Source organism: Lepisma saccharinum, chromosome 1 (genome assembly GCF_977018435.1).
Source record: "Lepisma saccharinum chromosome 1, izLepSacc3.1, whole genome shotgun sequence".
Classification (NCBI taxonomy): domain Eukaryota; kingdom Metazoa; phylum Arthropoda; class Insecta; order Zygentoma; family Lepismatidae; genus Lepisma; species Lepisma saccharinum.
Window position 1 is genome coordinate 24,244,678 of NC_139229.1, and position 18,796 is coordinate 24,263,473.

The following is an 18,796-nucleotide window of genomic DNA, read 5'->3' on the forward strand; positions in this document are numbered from 1 at the left end:
AATACAGAAACAAAATCAACGACTTTCTAAACGTTGCAACGTTGTGAGCAACAACGTGTATAAATAACGCTATGGCGAAACGAAAAATCGAAGACGAAAATCTCAAGTTGCGAAACTACCTCGCGAAACGCTTCAAAGGTTGGAAATCCGAGAATCGCGGATTCTACGAAGAGAAGAAACGTCAAGATCAACCTGTGATCGACGCCATCAGCGATCTAGGTAAAGAAATTAAAGGCGTCACGGAACAAAATAAAAATTTGATCAACGAACTCGTACCACTTGCAGCTAAAAGTTACACCGTACCCACGCCTATTTCGAGCATTCCTTCAACGCCGTTCGAACTGAAGGACGTACCGCCAGGACGTCGAGCCATAAGCAGCACGTCGTCGTCTTTGGATAAGATCGAGTTGGGACCTTTGGCACGAGACTACCTGAGCACGGCGAAATTCGACAAGGATGAAGTTTTCGGATTGTATCCCACCATGGAGAGCAACGAAGGCGGCGGTGTGGTTTGGAAGATTGGAAAATCGAAAGTTACCTTCGAAGGCAACGATATTAAAGTTAATTTAGGCGAGAAGGATAGTTGGAACAGGTATCCGGGTACGGTGGGACTGTGGGAACTCGTTGCCAAAAAGCAGCCGAAAGATTACACCGACGAAGATTACCAGAGTTACAAGGAAATTTTGATCATGACGGATGCCTTATACCAAAACAACGACGCCTCGCAGAATAGGGTCAAATCCAGCAGCGGCGAGAAGTACAGAAATCTCATCAAGCCGATATGGAACCAGGTGAAAACAGGCAGCGGCGTCAAACTCTACAACACCCTGCCCAAAGAATTCGTTTGGGTGGACGACGTGCGCAAGCTCATAGACAGGTTGTTGGTTATTGCAGGAGAGGAGACTGCAGGCAATCGTAATTTCTACAACGAGAAGGTAGGAATTGTGGACATGATCAGCACAAAACTTTCCAACTTCATCGTGAACGACGACAAGGGCATAGGTTACCTCATTAAAATTATCAACACGCTGCCTCCGAGATTCTGGAACATGGCCGAAGGAAAGGGACTCGTGAACGACATCATCAACAAGTTACCTTTCGAGATGCATTTACCCGGCTACCAGTACTGCGGACCGGGTACCAAACTCGAGAAAAGATTGAAGAGAGGAGACAAGGGTGTGAATCCGTTGGACGCTGCATGCAAAGATCACGACATCGCCTACAACACCACTCGCACCGATCTGGATGCACGTCACGAAGCAGACAGAAAGTTAGAGCACGCAGCTTTCGAAAGATTCGTTAGCAGAGACGCTTCGCTGGGAGAAAGAGTTGCAGCACTGGGCACCACCATCGCCATGAACACAAAACAAAAACTTGGGTGGGGTATATAAATAACATACAGTAAAAAAAAAAAAAAACACATCATGTCTGGTATAACCGTCTTGCCACACGAACTGCTGTGTAAAATATTCAAACATGCAGTAAATGGAGATTGTGAGGATATAAGAAAATTTTTGATCATAGCGAGATCAACGCCGGAATTTCGCATCCCTTGTGAAATGGCTGTTAAGGATTATCTTCGGGAAATTAGCGGCATGAGGTGCGGCGATCTCGACACTCTTTTTTCGGTCGCAGGGGAAAAATTAAACAATAGGTTAGATGAACTGCACGAGGCGAGGCTGGGGAGAAGACGATTCACAGATGATTGGCATAAGTCGAAACAAGAGACGGAAGATATCATCACGCACATCATCGCATTTTCCGAAGCACAAACTTTCTTCCTCTAACACAGACAAAAAAATCTTCGATACAAAAATCTCGTGAAAAAAATATATATAAAATAACACACATCGTGAAAAAAAAATAATCTTCAGTGTATATAAATAACACACATTGTGAAAAAAATTAAATTTCTCTAACACACACACTGAAAATTTCTCTTCAATATGACGACTGAAAAAATGAGTGACTTTCAAGCATTAAAACAAATGCTAAATTTGTCAGTAGAGTATGTAAAAATTCAGGAATTAGAAGTGGACAAACCTTACACGATAACTTCCGGTTCAATTGTTTCTACCCAGTATGGTCCCAAGGCGCGTTTGTTGCTCAACGCACAATACAGTCTATTTTTACCAGATCGATACGCTAACATGTTATCCGACGAGAAGCTAGCTATTTTAATCGAGAACAAAACTCAAATCGTGTACAAGGGTACAAAGGAACTTCTTGGTAAGAAAACAAAGCACGTAATAGAATTTGTGTAACGGCTCTGCGCGGAGTATATCCTTGAAAAAAAATTACACGGAACAAAAAAAAAATCTCAGAACATTTATATATAAATAACATACCGAAAAAAATTACACAAAACAAAAAAAAATCTCAAAACATATATAAAAATAACATACCGTGAAGATAACATATAGAGCATCAACATGAAGCCCAAAGGTGTTGTGTACCAGATACCTTACTCCAATCTGAAAAATCTAGGTACCCTCGATGGTTTACTCACCAAAAAACAACGCGAGAAGAAACGTTCTTGCTTGATGAAAGGACACGGAATGAAATTACTTCTCAGCACACCTCAATTGAGACGCTTGCAGCGTTCGCGGAAACAGCAAAAAATCGGAGGTTTCATATTCAGCATCCCAGCCATCCTGGCAGCATTGGGGGCTGTTGGAAGTTTGGCCGGCGGAAGTGCCGCCATCGCGAAAACCGTCATCGACTCGAAGAAGAACAAAGCCGAGTTGGAAGAACAGAAACGTCACAACCTGGCTATGGAGAAGAAGGGGAAAGGTATAACCAAAAAACAAAAAAGCAACCTCGATGCTTTGAAGAAATATAAAAAAAAGAAGAAGCCCTGTCCAACTTCGATATTGAATCTCTGATCGAACTGTTGGGAATAAAAAACTTCAGGGGTGTTTTCATGTCTGATTCTCTACCCTCTGCTGTGAAGAAAAAAGAGTATGGCGTGGTCAACCTGGACAGTTACAAAAATCCTGGTACACATTGGATATGCTACCTCAAAATTGACGATAACAATGCATTTGTTTTCGATTCGTTCGGTGGCACACCACCTGCCAGGTTGGTGAAGTATCTCAGTGTTGCCAACCTCTACTACAATGACAAACGCATTCAGGGTTTCACCGATGTTAACTGCGGCCACCTATGCCTTTCCGTTCTCGCATACATGTCTAAAATAAATAACCCGTCGGTGGAACATTTTCAGAAAGCATTGTGGAAGCTGAAACACGATGGGCGTGTTCCATCTCACGAGCGAATCTTCGATCCTGAAACTCACGCTGCACGACGACATCGTCTATCCTAAATCCGTAGCTCTGCGTGCATTCTACAGCATGTACCTCATACCTAACGTCACGCAGCACAACAACAAAATTAGCGTCGGAAGCGAACACATCGTCGTCACGCCAGGCCAATACAATCTTTCCACTTTGCAAGCTCAATTACCCAAAGGCACGTACCTTTCTCAAAATTCGGTCACGCACAGAGTGGAAATCCTATCGGCGACGGAAACCATAAACCTGGGTACCATGGGAGAACTTTTAGGTTTCGAGAACAACACAAAACTCGAAGCTGGCATCAAGCACACGGCAGTCAATATTCCTAAATTTCTAGCCATCGAAACTCTGAACGTTCACTGCAACGTGGCGGAAGGCATGATCACTAAATCTTCGGACGGATTACTGGGAAGTCACAAGCAGACGGGAATCATAGCCACGTTCAAACCAAGTTCCGAATTCATGGAACCGATCATCTACACACCCTCTTCGCCGATCTATTTTCCAGTATGTCGCAACCGCATAGACGACATAGAGTTGGTAGTGACGAACGAGAAAGAAGAGGTGGTGGATTTCGCAGGTGCAACAACCACTGCCATCGTGGAGATCATCGTATAATAAATAACCATACATAGTAAAAATGGAGCAAATCGAAAGTTACGAATTGCAATCTTTCCCTCCGAACCGTCGCACGTTCGCCAATCTCAACGAAGCGAACAGGGAGATCGAATACGACGTGGACGTAGGCGACGGGTTTGTTCATCCTCACAGAACAGACCTCTACCTTCAATTCGACGTGGTGAAGAAAGAAAGCGGAGACGCGTTTTCACCCAATGCAAATTTGATACTCGTGGACAACTTCGTGCCTCATCTGTTCTCGCAGGTGGAGGTGAGGAAACACAACACCGTCATCGACAGAATAGACTATCCAGGCATCACGTCGACGGCAGTGGGAACATTGAAATTATCCAAAACTGACGCAGCATACTACCAGGCGGGAGGATTCGAAGCGGGGACCAAAATATCGACTAGAAGTCACACGGTGCTCTTTCCCATGCGTCTGCTGCCGGGATTCTTCTCCGACTACAAAGAAATCATGTGGAAGGGGGGATTGCGCGTCACGTTTCGAAGAGCGGCCAACGACAACGACGCGCTGATGCGATACACCAACTTGAACGCCGACGGCACGCCGATAGCCAACACTTTACCCGAAGCAGCCAAGTGCGTCATCCGGAGCATGGAGTTGAGAATGCCGATCGTGGAATACGAAACGAACTATGCCCTCAAGTACAAAGCGGAGATCTTGAAGAGTTCGCAGGTGCCGATTCGCTTTCACGGTTACCAGTGCGTGCAGAAGGTGGCGTCGGGAAGTCACATGGAATTCGACGTGACGACGCAGTTCAACAACATACAGTTCGACATGCCAGATTTCGTCGTAGTGCTCTTTCAAACCGGGCGCGATAACAACCAGGAAAAAGATTCCAGCAAGTTCGACGACTGCAAGATCAAGAATATTTATCTGAAAAATGGACGCAACGAAGTTTTCCCGCGCGAGAATTACAACCTCGACATGACCAAAGACGATTACCTGAAACTTTACGAAGCTTACACGGCTTTCAAACGCGTGACCGAGGGAAACGTGGACATGTACTACACGCCCAGCGAATTCAAAACCCACAGACCCATGTTTGTCATCAACACATCTAAGAGGAAGCAGGTGGTGGTCAACGATCGCACCAACATCAAGGTCGTCTGCGAGTTCAACAGTCCGTTGCCCGAGGATACCGTATGCAGTGTCATCCTGGTCGCCGAGAAGTCCTTCGTCCACGACGTGAAGAACGAGAGGGTCACAGAGCAGTTTTAACATGTTTAACATCTTTTTTCTTGCACAAATAATAAGAGGCGCCAGCGCGTGCACGTGTGTGTGTGTGGCACATCGTTCCCGAGAGAGGTTTACAAAAGTCACGATATACAAACATTAGTGTCCCCGGGACTTGGAAGATTACGATAAAGTGCATTCGTACTTCAAAAATGAGAAAATGCATTATTTACTCATCACGCTGTGCCAGCACAACGAATAAATACGCGAAACGTAATCTACCGATAGGCGCGCGCGCGCGTGTGTGGCACATCGTTCCCGAGAGAGGTTTACAAAAGCCGTGTCCGGATTGGCAAGCGCTCCATCCCGTTCTCTCCCGTTGCTCTCGCGTGCACTCGAAGTCGCGTCCAAGTCGTCCGAATCTGCATGTCCCCTTGTAGTACGGCTGTCACTTTTCCCGCCAGGTGTCAGCCCGAACTTCACCCACCGCACTCTGGGGCGCAAACAAACATGACAATGATTTCCACCTAACTACTCACATTAAAAAATATAACACGCTATTTCATCATTTACGTTTTCTGCATTCATTATCGATAAAATATTAAAATATAACTGAGTTTTACATCCTCTAATCAGTAAATGTTGTCTGTACAAAGTGAAAGTTAGAATATGGCTGCCAAGCGCAGCGTCACAGCGAGTTCAAGCATGCATCTGTCGCGCCTCTCTGCTCTTCCCTCCGACTCCACGTCTACCGCAAATTCGGACAACAGAGATTGGCTGAGTCCCGGATGGAACAGCGCTCTAGGTGACATCTGCTGCTGATTCGGACGCAACCCTGGCCACTTCTATTAGTCAGTGTTGCCCATTCGTAGGTTAGCTTCGCCTGTAAAATATCACATGATGAAATATTCTTCAGGTAAGTTGGCAACATTGAACCGCAATTGATGTTACCAGTGTTGTCAACTTCTATTTGTAGGTTAGCTTCGCCTGTAAAATATCACATGGTGAAATATTCTTCAGGTGAGTTGGCAACATTAAATCGCAATTGATGTTACCAGTGTTGTCAACTTCTATTTGTAGGTTAGCTTCGCCTGTAAAATATCACATGGTGAAATATTCTTGGGGTGAGTTGGCAATATTGAATCGCAATTGATGTTGCCAGAGTTGCCAATTCCCATTTGTAGGTTAGCTTCGCCTGTAAAATAATATGTGGTGAAATATTCTTGGGGGTGAGTTGGCAACACTGAACCGCAATTGATGGCACTCAACCCGTGCACCTCCACTAGTCAGTGTTGCCAACTCCCATTCGTAGGTTATCTTTGCTTGTAAAATATCATATGGTGAAATATTCTTGGGGTGAGTTGGCAACACTGATCGCCAATTGATGGCGCTCAACTAAGCTGATTACACTAATCAGTATTGCTAACTCTTATTCGTAGGTTAGCTTCGCCTGTAAAATATCACATGGTGAAATATTCTTGAGGTGAGTTGGCAACACTGATCGCCAATTGATGCTGGCGAACCCGGCTACCTCCACTAATCAGTGTTGCCAACTCCCATTTGTAGGTTAGCTTCGCCTGTGAAATATCACATGGTGAAATTTTCTTGGGGTGAGTTGGCCACACTGCGAGAAAAGCCTCAAGCGTTGCCAGCTCCTTGCTTGAGGTTAGGTTAGACCCAAAAACAAAAACCTTGGTTATTTTTTCGAGTAAGAGGTTGGCAACACTGTGTACCTCACTATACCTCATTTTCGGGCGTGGAACCCGGCCACTTACACTACTCTGTAAGTTAGCTTCGCCTGTAAAATATCACATGGTAAAATATTCTTAAGGTGAGTTAGCAACACTAAACCGCAATTGATGTTGCCAGTGTTGCCAACTCCCATTTGTAGGTTAGCTTCGCTTGTAAAATATCACATGGTGAAATATTCTTGGGGTGAGCTGGCAACACTGCGAGAAAATAAGGCTCATGCCTTACGAGAGCAAACCGTTAACATACACCGTAAAAGGCTACGCCTCGCTCGAGCTGGCAACACTGCAAGAAAATGAGGCTCGGTGAGATTCGCAGTATTGCCAGCTTTTTGCTTTAAATTAGGTTAGACCGAGATAAAAACCTTGGTGATTTTTTCGAGTAAGGGGTTGGCAACACTGCGAGCCTCACCGAGCCTCATTTTCGGTTCTTGAACCCGGCCACTTATACTACTGAAATTGTCCATTTATAATTTTAAAAATATATAAACAGATTCAACCAGTTAAAACGTAATATTACAACTTTCCGTAAAAAAGTAACGAAGAAATTTCCCTTCAAGATCATAAACCACGATCTGAACTTATTCTAACAGTAGAAATATGAGATATTATGTAACAGAAGAAATTAATATAAACCGATAACCTCCAATAAGACTTAGATTGCTATTTTAGATTGATAAGATGAAACTTGGACCATTTCTGTGCGGTATCAAGAAAACGAGATTACCTTTTGGAAAAATAAAGTTTACTTATAGTTATCTTTATTTTCTTTCAAGTCTCTTGTCATATCAAATAACCATTGAGCCGTTACTCAAATAAGAGAGAAATTATTATCTGTGTTAGAAGAAACTTTCTTAGGTAAGCACTGACAGAATTATGATCGTATGAGAGACTGGGTGTCTAAAAATAGACTTGTTCACTACGAAATAGTTTGACCCCATCCTTCAAATCTAACGAAATAATCTACACGATAGACTAAATTTAAATTTAAATTAAATATATATTTTAACGGCTTGGTTAAGTGTACAAAGTACAATTAAAATACGTACATATATTAACTATTTCACCTAAGCAGACAGAATTTGAAAACGTATTAATTATCTATACACACGAATGTCTTTAATATATTATTATGCACGGTTTATGTGAAATAAATTAGGTTTTTAATCTCCTGACTTCACCTTCATTATTTTAAAGTGTATGGATGATATTCGGTTTGACGTCATCACGCAGTGCACTTTGGGAAAAACCAGCATAAAATCGGGAAAACAGATAGAACCCTTGTTATAGCGATATTTTGTGCATACACAATCCTCATATGATCATGATAATCATACCTTGAATCACTTTGGCAAAGATCATACGTGCAGTGTTTACTCGGCTTGCTTTCAAGACAGAATCTGTTTGTTCGAAATATGGCGACGGAGATTGCATTCGCGTGATGAATTGTGGGGGAAGTTGTTCACCGAATATTATCCATTAAAACTACTTTATTTCCCTAAAATGTATTTTGTATTTAATAAAAAAATTCAATGTTTCCTCCGTCAATGTGTATTATTGATGCATAACTATACGAGCAGGTCAACGTGAAACGTCCCCATTACACATTAACCATTCAAATGGATTGTGATACAGAAATAACCACTACATTTGATACGGCCCAGGCATTAGTATATGGTTACTGGGTTGGCCTACTGGGAATGAAGAGAAATAATAGACGGATATATTCTGTTGTTGTCTTGCTGTCGATGAATGTTTCAGGCATACGTCCAGCTTTCAATTAAATGTGTAATTTGTTCAACGTCTGGTTCTTGTATTGTCCTAATCACAACTTGCAAATTATGCAACCGCGAAACCTTCATTTTGGCGCTGTGGACAAACTCAACAAAACTGAATCAATCGTTTGACATGTTATTGTTACTCTCAGTGGTGCCCGAAGGATTTTCGGAAGGGGGGAGTATTTATTATTTTATAGTAATTTGCCCCATATTTTGCCATATTTTCCAGCATTTAAAGTTATTTCTTTAGACACGCAGAGCCAAAAGGGTGTGGGGGTTATAACACCCGTCAACTCTCCCTTAGGTACGCCACTGGTTACTCTATATTACACAGATGTACATAATCACATACAAGTTTTTCAGCAATCAATTTGATACTCTTTGGTTGGTGGAGTTTATGCTTGGATTTTCAACCAGAATGCAATCGTTCGTAACTGTATTTTATTACCTAGTCATAAATACGAGGCGCATCCAGAAAGTAAGTTCCGAAAGTGCCCTAAGATGGCACAAGTGGTCAGAGCGGGACGAGCTTGCGCAGGAGTGGAGGAGGAACATGTAGCCATAACCTGGCGCGAGCGCAGTTGTGTGGAGTCAGTGGTGAGAGAACTGTAGTACGGGAAACATGGCTGCGCGTATACAGTCTCCCGCCGAGTGCGAGGTACACGCGGTAATCAGATTTAACCACGCTAAGAAGCTATCGGCGTCAGAGATCCCCCGGCAGGTGTGTGAAGTGTATGGACAGAATGACATTAGTGAAGGAATTGTCCGAAGATGGTGTAGTAAATGCACAGCAGGCCGCACCAATGTCCACGACGAACCCATCGTGCACACAACGTGAGAAACTGCAGTCGCTGGGTGATGATCTCATGCAGCAAGGAAGGCAAGATCTGCGGAAACTGACATGAGAGTTCGGACATTGTGAACCGCCGGTTCTGCAGCATTGCTTGCTGCACACTTTCCACCAATTCAGGCGTCACCATGCCTGCCGGGGGATCTCTGACGCCGACAGCTTCTTAGCGTGGAGAAACCTGATTACCGCGCGTACCTCGCACTCGGCGGGAGACTGTATACGCGCAGCCATGTTTCCCGTACTACAGTTCTCTCACCACTGACTCCACACAACTGCGCTCGCGCCAGGTTATGGCTACGTGTTCCTCCTCCACTCCTGCGCAATCGCCTCCCGCTCTGACCACTTGTGCCATCTTCGGGCACTTTCGGAATTTACTTTCTGGATGCGCCTCGTATATTTCTTGCACAATGTACTGTGAAATATGTAGGCTACGTCTTCCTGATGATCATGCTAGAATGCATAACACCATCAAAAACCAGGAGATGACGTTGACAATGGTTGTGTACCAGCACTATGAGTTGTAACAAAGTATTACAACAATACTTGGAAGGTCGAACTTGATTCTACAGTAGATCTGACCTTACGATGAAGAATGGAATTGCTGAAACTTCAGCAACTAAGTTTGCGTGTTGGGTTTATCGCTTGATCGTTTATATTATTATGAGAGCAATCAGATAAACTTTGTATTTCATGTTACTCGCAGTCAGTTCGCAGTTTGTATGATTTTTGTAACCTACATGCTTGTACGTTGTACACTGTTGCATATTTAAAAGCTCCAGAAAATTAATTATCGGATTCAGTGTGCGTGCATGTGATCGGAGAAAGAGTAAAAGATCAAAAGTTATTTTACACAAAAGTATAATCTATTTCCAAAATTGTTTCAGTAAATGTATGTAGTGAGACTAATTTTCAGTGTAAACGTTAATGGGAACTGATTTCTAGAGTGATAGCAACAAGAATTCACACGTAAGTGCTAATATTTAATCCGAGTGACACTAAAAATGCAATCAGATCTAATGCCCTTGTACTGAACAGAAAATAAGTTGATTTTGCAGGTATGATATTTTATCATTAAAGATGGATGTTTTAGTTTTTCAGCATTTGTGTAGAACTATTATATATCTGTGTGTGTGTGTGTGTGTGTTTATAGTTATCCACTGCATCTTGTCGAATGCTAGAAATATATAAGAACATTGTCATCTATAGACATGAGATTTCTAGCAGATTTGGCGTAAAATAATTATCAATTGTAACTCAAAGAAAAGAAGCATTTGTTTCATCACTATAAAATTATCATGATTGATGTACTGTAAGACAGGAACGGGTAATTGCACTCTATTTTTGTGGAGGGATACAGTAGTCTTCTTCACGTCAGTTTTTTCTCTCATTCAAAGTATTTTTTTTTTGTTTTGTCGACATTATCTTCCTTAACCACCCAGCAAACCTACTGCCTATTGTACAACTTGATTGTGTAGGTCGATCTGCTCAAGTTAATGACGGAAAGATAAGATAAAATACTCAAAATAACTAGGTCATGTTTATTTGAGGACTGAACATGATTGACCCTTAACTTTCTGGTGTTTTATGAATTTTTCACGATCTAAATTCATCGAGCTCTGCTTTGCGGAATGGTTAACGGTGTCCAGTGGCCTAACTAACAGGGACTCCGCCCCCCACCCCGCAACTTTCATCTGTACGCCCTTACGCCCCTACTTTTTCCTTTAATAAAGCTTTCCTTTCTAAAGTATTAATTCACGCCACATTTATATTAGGTATATACAAATATGAAAATACATTCATGAATCAATGTAAAAACTGGTGCGAAAGGTTTAGACAACAAACTGTAAAAAAATAAACGTATTTTCAAATTCAAATTTTCTTTATTGAAGGTTGATGTTCCACGTAGCCCAGTTTATACACGCTTTCATAATTACATATGAAAATACACCGTTACTATAAAAATTACGATATTTTTAAATGTCCATTACCAGTTCTCTGCGTTTCTTGATGGAAGGAAATTTTTGTTCTAGTTTGGTCAAGTCCAGTTTTCGAGCCCGATTGCTTCCGATGCTTAACAGCACCAGTTCGCTCACTCTCACTCTTGCCATTGTGCTTCTTAAGTAATTTCTGATCAATTTTAGCTTGAAAAACGACCTGTCAGCTGATGAAGACGTCACGGGTAGGGTCAAATACAGCATATAAACAGTGCATACGTCAGGAATGCTACTAGCCAGAATATTGTTTTATATCAAAAGGAATTCTGCAACTTTGCTGATGATCGACATGATTCATCTGTTGATTTCAGTTGATACTACGTCCCGAAAACAAACTATTTCTCTAACTACAGTGCAAGATACATTTTCTACATATTTATCCTAGATATTAGTAGCGGTTTTGGTTGGTTTTTCCGTTAGGGCGGTGGGGCTTGAAAAGGTGAAGCTTTCTTTGATTTGTTTCATACTCTGAAATCTATTGTTTACTTGATTGACTACAATAGCTAAAACACGGCAGAAAAGCGAAATGTTCTTGCCTGTCGACTACCCTTCTGCGACGTAATCAATGACTTGAACTATTCATGTAATGAAGGTTTTCTTCCAATCTGGTTTTTCACTTTCAACTTTTCTAGTGATTAACATTTTCTGTTTTCAGTTGAAAAAATTCAATATGTTTGGTTGAAAATATATTTTAAAGGACAACTTTTGTTAACTATCGGTCTTTCTTATTTTAACATTCTTACTGCGCCCCAAAACCCCGTGCGACCCCCCCCCCCCCCCCCGGCGAGGATTACGGGTTTTTTATTTTGACGGGCTCGATCCTCGATGGGTGCTCCAAAACTTCAGGTTTTGACAAGATAGGAACTACTCGAAACCAATAGTGTACTATAGCGGACTCCAGTCTCGAACGCGGCCAGAAAAAACTGCGATGGGACTCGGTTCGCTGACCATTTGTCATCCACGAAAAGCCGAAGGTAGGGCCCTTGCTCTCAAGGGGCTGTTGTGCCATGGAGTTTCGTGTTTTCTAACACTTCCAGTTCCACTATAAAGTAAAACATCAACTTTTTCAAATGTTAAACGATATTTTGAAAATAGTATTTTGGTTGATTGATTGATTTGGTTAATTTTACTTCGTTTTTCTGCCACTTTTGGCTAATTGCGAAGATGAGGATGAGTGATGATATAATTAAATTGATGAAGAGACCACAAAAACACCTATGATTAAGGGTTTGAGTCATCTGTGTAGTGAAATAATGAATTAGTACCCTCCTCGCAAGAACGTTGTACCATTAATCAGCCTATAGAAGAAAGAAGATATGTACCTTAAACATGGTGAAAAACAAACATGTCCTTCACATTGGTGACACAAATGGTTTCCCTTGCCTTTTTCTTCGACGTCTTCCTGTGGCGTCGTAAGGTTAATTCTGGAATCAATAATTTGTAGAAGAATCATCCAAACTGTCTAATTTACGTTGCTACTAACGTCACTGAAATTATATTACAATATGAATGGGCGTAGCTTGAGACCTAATTTTGAGAGGACAGAATCAAACTGGGCCTAATTTTGAGGAGTTAGAATGAAACCTGCGGCTTAATTTTGGGGAAAGAGACTCTAAAAGTTTTCCATTCAATAAAAACAACGTTCAGGATTATTTGCTAAATAACTGTGACGTTTGCGAAATCACTCTTTATTACTTTGCTCCCTAGGTCCTCTAACTTGTAAATTTTAATAAACCTGAAACTTTTTGGGGTGCAGCAAGTGCCCCCTTTCCCCCGCCAAGTTACGCCTATGACAGTATGATCAAATTCTGAAAGAAATTGTCGGAACTGTCGTCCTCATCCGCATACCAATTTTGGATCATTAAGAGCTCCAACAGACTATATCGCCGACCAAAGTTAGATAACTGTGTCTAAACCTTAATTGAGGATGTCATTATTGATTTCTGAGTTTCCTCGTTCTTCTTTGTGTTTACGACAAACGCCATGTAACTTGATACAAGGTATAAGCCTTTCGAATATGTTACAATCCGGATGAAATCAAAGACAGCAAATATTTGTTATCTCTATGCGGTTATCTGGCTAGGCGTGATATTAGCTAGAAAGATAAGAGATAACTGCATATTATCTTCAACGTGAGCGTAAGTTGGTGTAGGATCAGCACTGAAGCAAGAGTTTAAAAAACGTGGTTTATCGTGCACTGATAACATTCACATACTAAAAGAAATATGAAAACAATGACAACTTTTTCTTGTTAAGGCTGCAGTAAAGGCAATGTTTCGATAACAGATGGCAGCACCGGTGCCATGTTGCCACATCTACGCATATGTAGCACGTGTTCCTAGGCTAAGAAATCTGGTTGCCAACTCCGAACAAATCAGTTTGCTGACTTCAGAATCAATATCATCTCCTTATCGAAATGAGTAATTTTATTCACAATTTCTAATCGATTTTTCTAATGTATTGTACTCTCTAGGTTTCAGGCTTCGCAAATAGCCTATACGCTCCTGGATTTAACATGAATTTATTATCCAAGTACGAGACAAGCATTAGCAATGCGAGAGACCATGAAACTTGAATTTGTGTCTCTCTCCTTTTGTTTCCCCTTAAACCACTCCTTTCTTATGATAACATGTACACATAAATATTCGTAATTTCGACCGTAATTTCCGGAAAGGTAATACTATAATTGAAAGTTTCAAACCATGAGTTATGAGGAAAGGTATTTCTCAGTGCTGAGGTAAAATTACAATATTTTCTGTCCACTAGCTCTCGAGATAAACTTGAACAACGAAGTCTACATAAGATTTGCATAGGTTCGCGGAAAAAAAGACTTGGTCTTGAAGAGACCCTTAAGGACACAAGCTTTTCAGGGAAATTTTTCATACCGGCAGCATTATTAGTTGCGTAACAATAAGTCGAACATTTCTCACGCACCCACCGGCTGACATGTGTCGCTGGAATAACACGTGAAGGGAGGAAACAGTTACAACACTTACAAGGTCGGTCTCCTTGGAGAGAACGTAATAAACGGAAGAACAATCGTAGTTGGACAATGTCGTTTCTCTCAGGTGGGAAAAGGACACCTCGCAGTTTCTGGAGCGACGACACACTGCCGCATAGAGGAGAGGCACTGACCCATTTCTTCCCGCAGGAGGGTAAACTCGCGGAACGGTCGTGGCGCTGATGCTACGCACTGCGTCGCTGTCATTCTCGGCTTTTGAGAAGTGTTGCCAGCCGCCTGACATCAAATTCACCACTGTGAATCCTGGACGTAACTAGGGTTGCTTTTCGGGTGCGGCATCTAGAAACACTAGGGGTGTGCGGGACGGAATTTTTTGGGTCGGGACGGGACATATTTTAAATCCCGACATTCGGGATGGGAAATGTTCAAAATTTCCTGAAGATCTGGAAATCTCGAATTCTACACGTCATCTTCACTTTAAGTGATTGTTTTTGCATTTCTGGTACAAAACTAATAATTTTCGATAAGTTCCAGACATTTACAATGCAGAAAACGTCGAGAATTAACGACTTTTTAAAATGACCATTCGGTATTTCCCGACTTTTCGGGATCCCTCACACGAACTTCTGCCACCCGCCTAATTTCATGGCCGTGCGTTTATTTTTAATCAATTTTTGGTAAGGTTATTTGAAAATATACATATGATTTGCTGTGAACACAACAAACACATTTTTTGTAATTTGAAACTAACTAAGTTTGTTCAAGGGAAGCCGATTACATATATTGTGTGAAAGTGGCCATACGGTGCAAACATACAAACACAAATTACCATCGTATCGTATTATGAAGTAAGAAAATTTATCTTTGCTTTAAACATCAACAATGTTCAAGAAATAAAACAAAGCAACTCACACTAAGCTGTAGGTAATTATAGAAAAACAGAAATGAACAACAATCCTGCGGATAGAAAAACAATCGCCACTGATCTTTGTAGAAACTGCCCCAGTTCAGGAATGTAAATGCGGTTTCTCCCTCAGGATGAAGGATTTGTAGAAAATCTTATGGCATTTTTCAAGGATAGAACTCGTCCTATTTCCGTAGCATTTTTCTTAGCATAACCAATCAGAAGAGACCTCTAGGTCACGAGTGCATATGTAATGGTGGCCGTGTGAGATGTAAACAATGTAACACTTCACATGTTTAAAAGACGATAACTATTCAACCGAGAGGAATAACGTTTCATATAAACCGTTATTAGGTACAAAACAATGGCGTTGCTCAAATATCCCCTACATACTTTACAACGTTTACTGTACACGTATAGAATAATATTATAGTTTTTTCAAATGTAAACACCGTGCACTCAGCATAGATGGTGTAACTCGACGTGCCTTTCATGCTGTATATGTTATACATTGCAATTGCAAAAGCTAGCCGAAAATTTACATGAAATGCTTGCGTTTAAAGTACTATCTGCAATAAGATTTTTGCAACCATTCACATAGCATTTATGCTAGCAAAAATGTTAAAGGAAATGCTTTCGTCTAAACCCAGTTTTATACAGTAATAGCGGTCGCACTTCAATACATAACATTCTACCACAGATAATGCTAGGCTCAATATGTCGACATGACTTTAGACTGCGAGAGTTAATAGTGTTTCCGTTGAAAATAGCTTTTATGCAATGGAGTGCTACAGAAAATTAAGGGGGTGTGCAAGCACCACTTTGCACTCCACTTGACACCGCCCCTGAGCCAAACCTTTCACATAAAAATAACGGTGTTAGTACTGAAATCACAACTTAGAATGTACAATCCCCGGCAATAAAAATTACCCATCTAGACCCTAAAACACTCACTTCCGTTCTTATGTATGTTGCCTAACTCTAAAGCGAAAAGGAAAAGTGGATTTTAATAGCAAAATTTCAATGGCAAATTCTGCACCGCCGTAGAGGTATGCAACACACATAATTTCTAGGAAGGAAGCGAGTGTCCGGTTTTATTGCTGGTGAGTACCGATCGCTATTTTTATCCACTGTAATCTGTACGCATAAAAATTTACTTTTTCATTGAACTCAAAGAGCAGAAGAAATTATGATTCTCGTTGTGTCTCTTGCAGAATATGCGTAAAGTGTGTTTAATCCGTGAGAAACACTAAGAAATATATTTGGTACGGTCAATAAATAACCGGATTAATGCCGTAAAAAAGCGAAATACAGTGGCAGAGCGATGAAACTTACGGGATATGTAGGCCAGGCTGGGGTACGCCACATGTCTGCGAGAAGAGTTCCAGACCGCGTCGCTAGGTGGCAGCACTGGCAGGGAAGGGTGGTTGTGTATGTGTAATTTGCCTCCAAGTCAGTCTTTCAGTGAGGTGAGTCATGACGTCAGTGTCAGGTGGCACAAAGGAGGCTCAGCAATCCGTGATACAGTTTTTGACGGTTTCCTGGATCGCATTGTGGCAACGGACGAGATCTTGCTCACTCCTTTCTGTCGCGTTTACTTTTTGTCGTATACCGGCACCTGACACTGACGCCATGACTCACCTCACTGAATGATTGACTGGCGCCTTGGAGGCAAATTACACATACACAACCACCCTTCCCTGCCAGTGCTACCACCTACCGACGTGGTCTGGATCTCGTCTCGCAGACATGTGGCGTACCCCAGCCTGGCCTACATATCTCGTACGTTTCATGACTCTGTCACTTTTTTTTTCGCTTTTTCACGGCATTAATCCGGTTATTTATTCACCGTACCAAATACTTCTATGTGGAAGACTTCATGTGCCAGCTCGTTGGCCGAGCGAGTTTCTCGAGAGAAATTCCCAGTATCAAGTCTCGGCCTGTTCTTTTTGAGTATCCATTTATCAATTTAATCTAATCATCACTCATCGTGCCAACAAAAGTGGCAGAAAAGCGACGCTAAATAACAATACTACAAATATAGAAGACTTCATGCAAGTGTTAACAATAGGAGACAATAATTAGAATATAAAAAGATATAGGGATCCGGACTAGAAATCGGGCTATGAGAACACGTGTCACCCGACTTGACCCCATTTGTCAAGACCTGTCTCTGAAGAGTCTGTCATACCAAGGGTTTAGATCTATTTTTCTATCCACATGCATATCTCTCGATCTATTTGAAATGAAGGATACTTAGGATAATCTCCCACCATTCACATATCCAGTTGGGCATTATCGGCAGTGTGGACAGGAACATTAATATTTACGTACTCCCTTCAGAAAAACATGAACGTGCGGTTGATATGTGGAAACGGTGAAAGCGCATAGCCTTGGGCAATTTGCAGCAAAACGTGGTGAGCGCTGAACAAAAAGGCGATAAGATAAGTATTGCATAGCTAAAGAGTACGTCAATATAATTTTACAAGCGACTGCTGCTGATAAGATTTTAGAAAACGAGAAATCAAACTTCAGCTCTTTCCCGTAAAAGAAGTATAGATTTACCACTTTACGTCAGATATTAGTAAAGGGAAGGAAGCTGCTGCAATTTCGGAAATAATGCGTGCGTGAGTTTCTTAAAGCATATGTGGTTACTTATGATAGAGAGAAAAGGCCAAGTATTCTGATATTTAGGTGAGTCACGAATTGTTTGAACTTTTAAAACTTTGAAAACTGATTTTGTCTCGTGCTGCCGCCGTGGCGTTTTCTGAAAATTTGACCTGGGTTACCGCAACAATTCTTATTTATTGTAGGCCATGGTATACACCCCATTAGATATACTAGAAATAAAACCACGGTTGTTAAAGGTCCAGGAATTATGGGTTTCGCAACAGGACCGGAACTTTTTTTCTCGCACAATTTAAATTCGATCCAAGTTGCGTATTGTTTCATTTCAATACGGAACTTGGACCCTATTTAAACTGATCCGGAAAAAAGGTTCCTGGACCGTATTTAAATTCATCCGAAACAGTGTTCCTTTACCGTATTTAAATTCATCCAGAAAAAAGGTTCCTATGGACCGCATTTAAATTCATCCGGAAAAAAGGTTCCTGGACTGAATTGAAATACTTTAGAGATAAGAAAGTTATTTACGGTCCAGAACCCATTTCCGTTTGATGATTTTCTCTCCTGGACCGGAATTGAATTTATTTAAAATTCCTGGACATTTAACAAACTGAATAAAACACCTATGCAGGCAACAATTTTAATTTTCATGCAATTTCTATATATTTTATAAAAATTTATCTTTTTACCTGAAATTGAACCTGGATTCCCCAACACTGCCTAGGCCAAGCGCGGCACAGAAAGCAGCCAATGCTCTTTGGAACTTGTGGAACTGACCCCGCAGGCCGCATTTTTAAAATAGCCACTCGCTTCGGCTCCG

The 18,796-nt window shown here is 41.4% G+C and overlaps 1 protein-coding gene across 6 annotated transcripts in view; it reads left to right on the plus strand.

The window, feature by feature from the left end:
• Positions 1-18,796, plus strand: part of LOC145993750 (chitooligosaccharidolytic beta-N-acetylglucosaminidase-like) — a 122,617-nt gene that overhangs the window by 64,785 nt on the left and 39,036 nt on the right. Inside the window, exon 1 of one of the 6 annotated variants that reach the window (XM_083129560.1) lies at positions 10,270-10,457. The exons of the other annotated variants lie outside the window; for them this stretch is intronic. The gene's annotated coding sequence lies outside the window, so the exon portion shown is untranslated. Of the gene's footprint in view, positions 1-10,269; positions 10,458-18,796 lie in introns of those variants that run through there. 6 annotated transcript variants of the gene reach the window in all.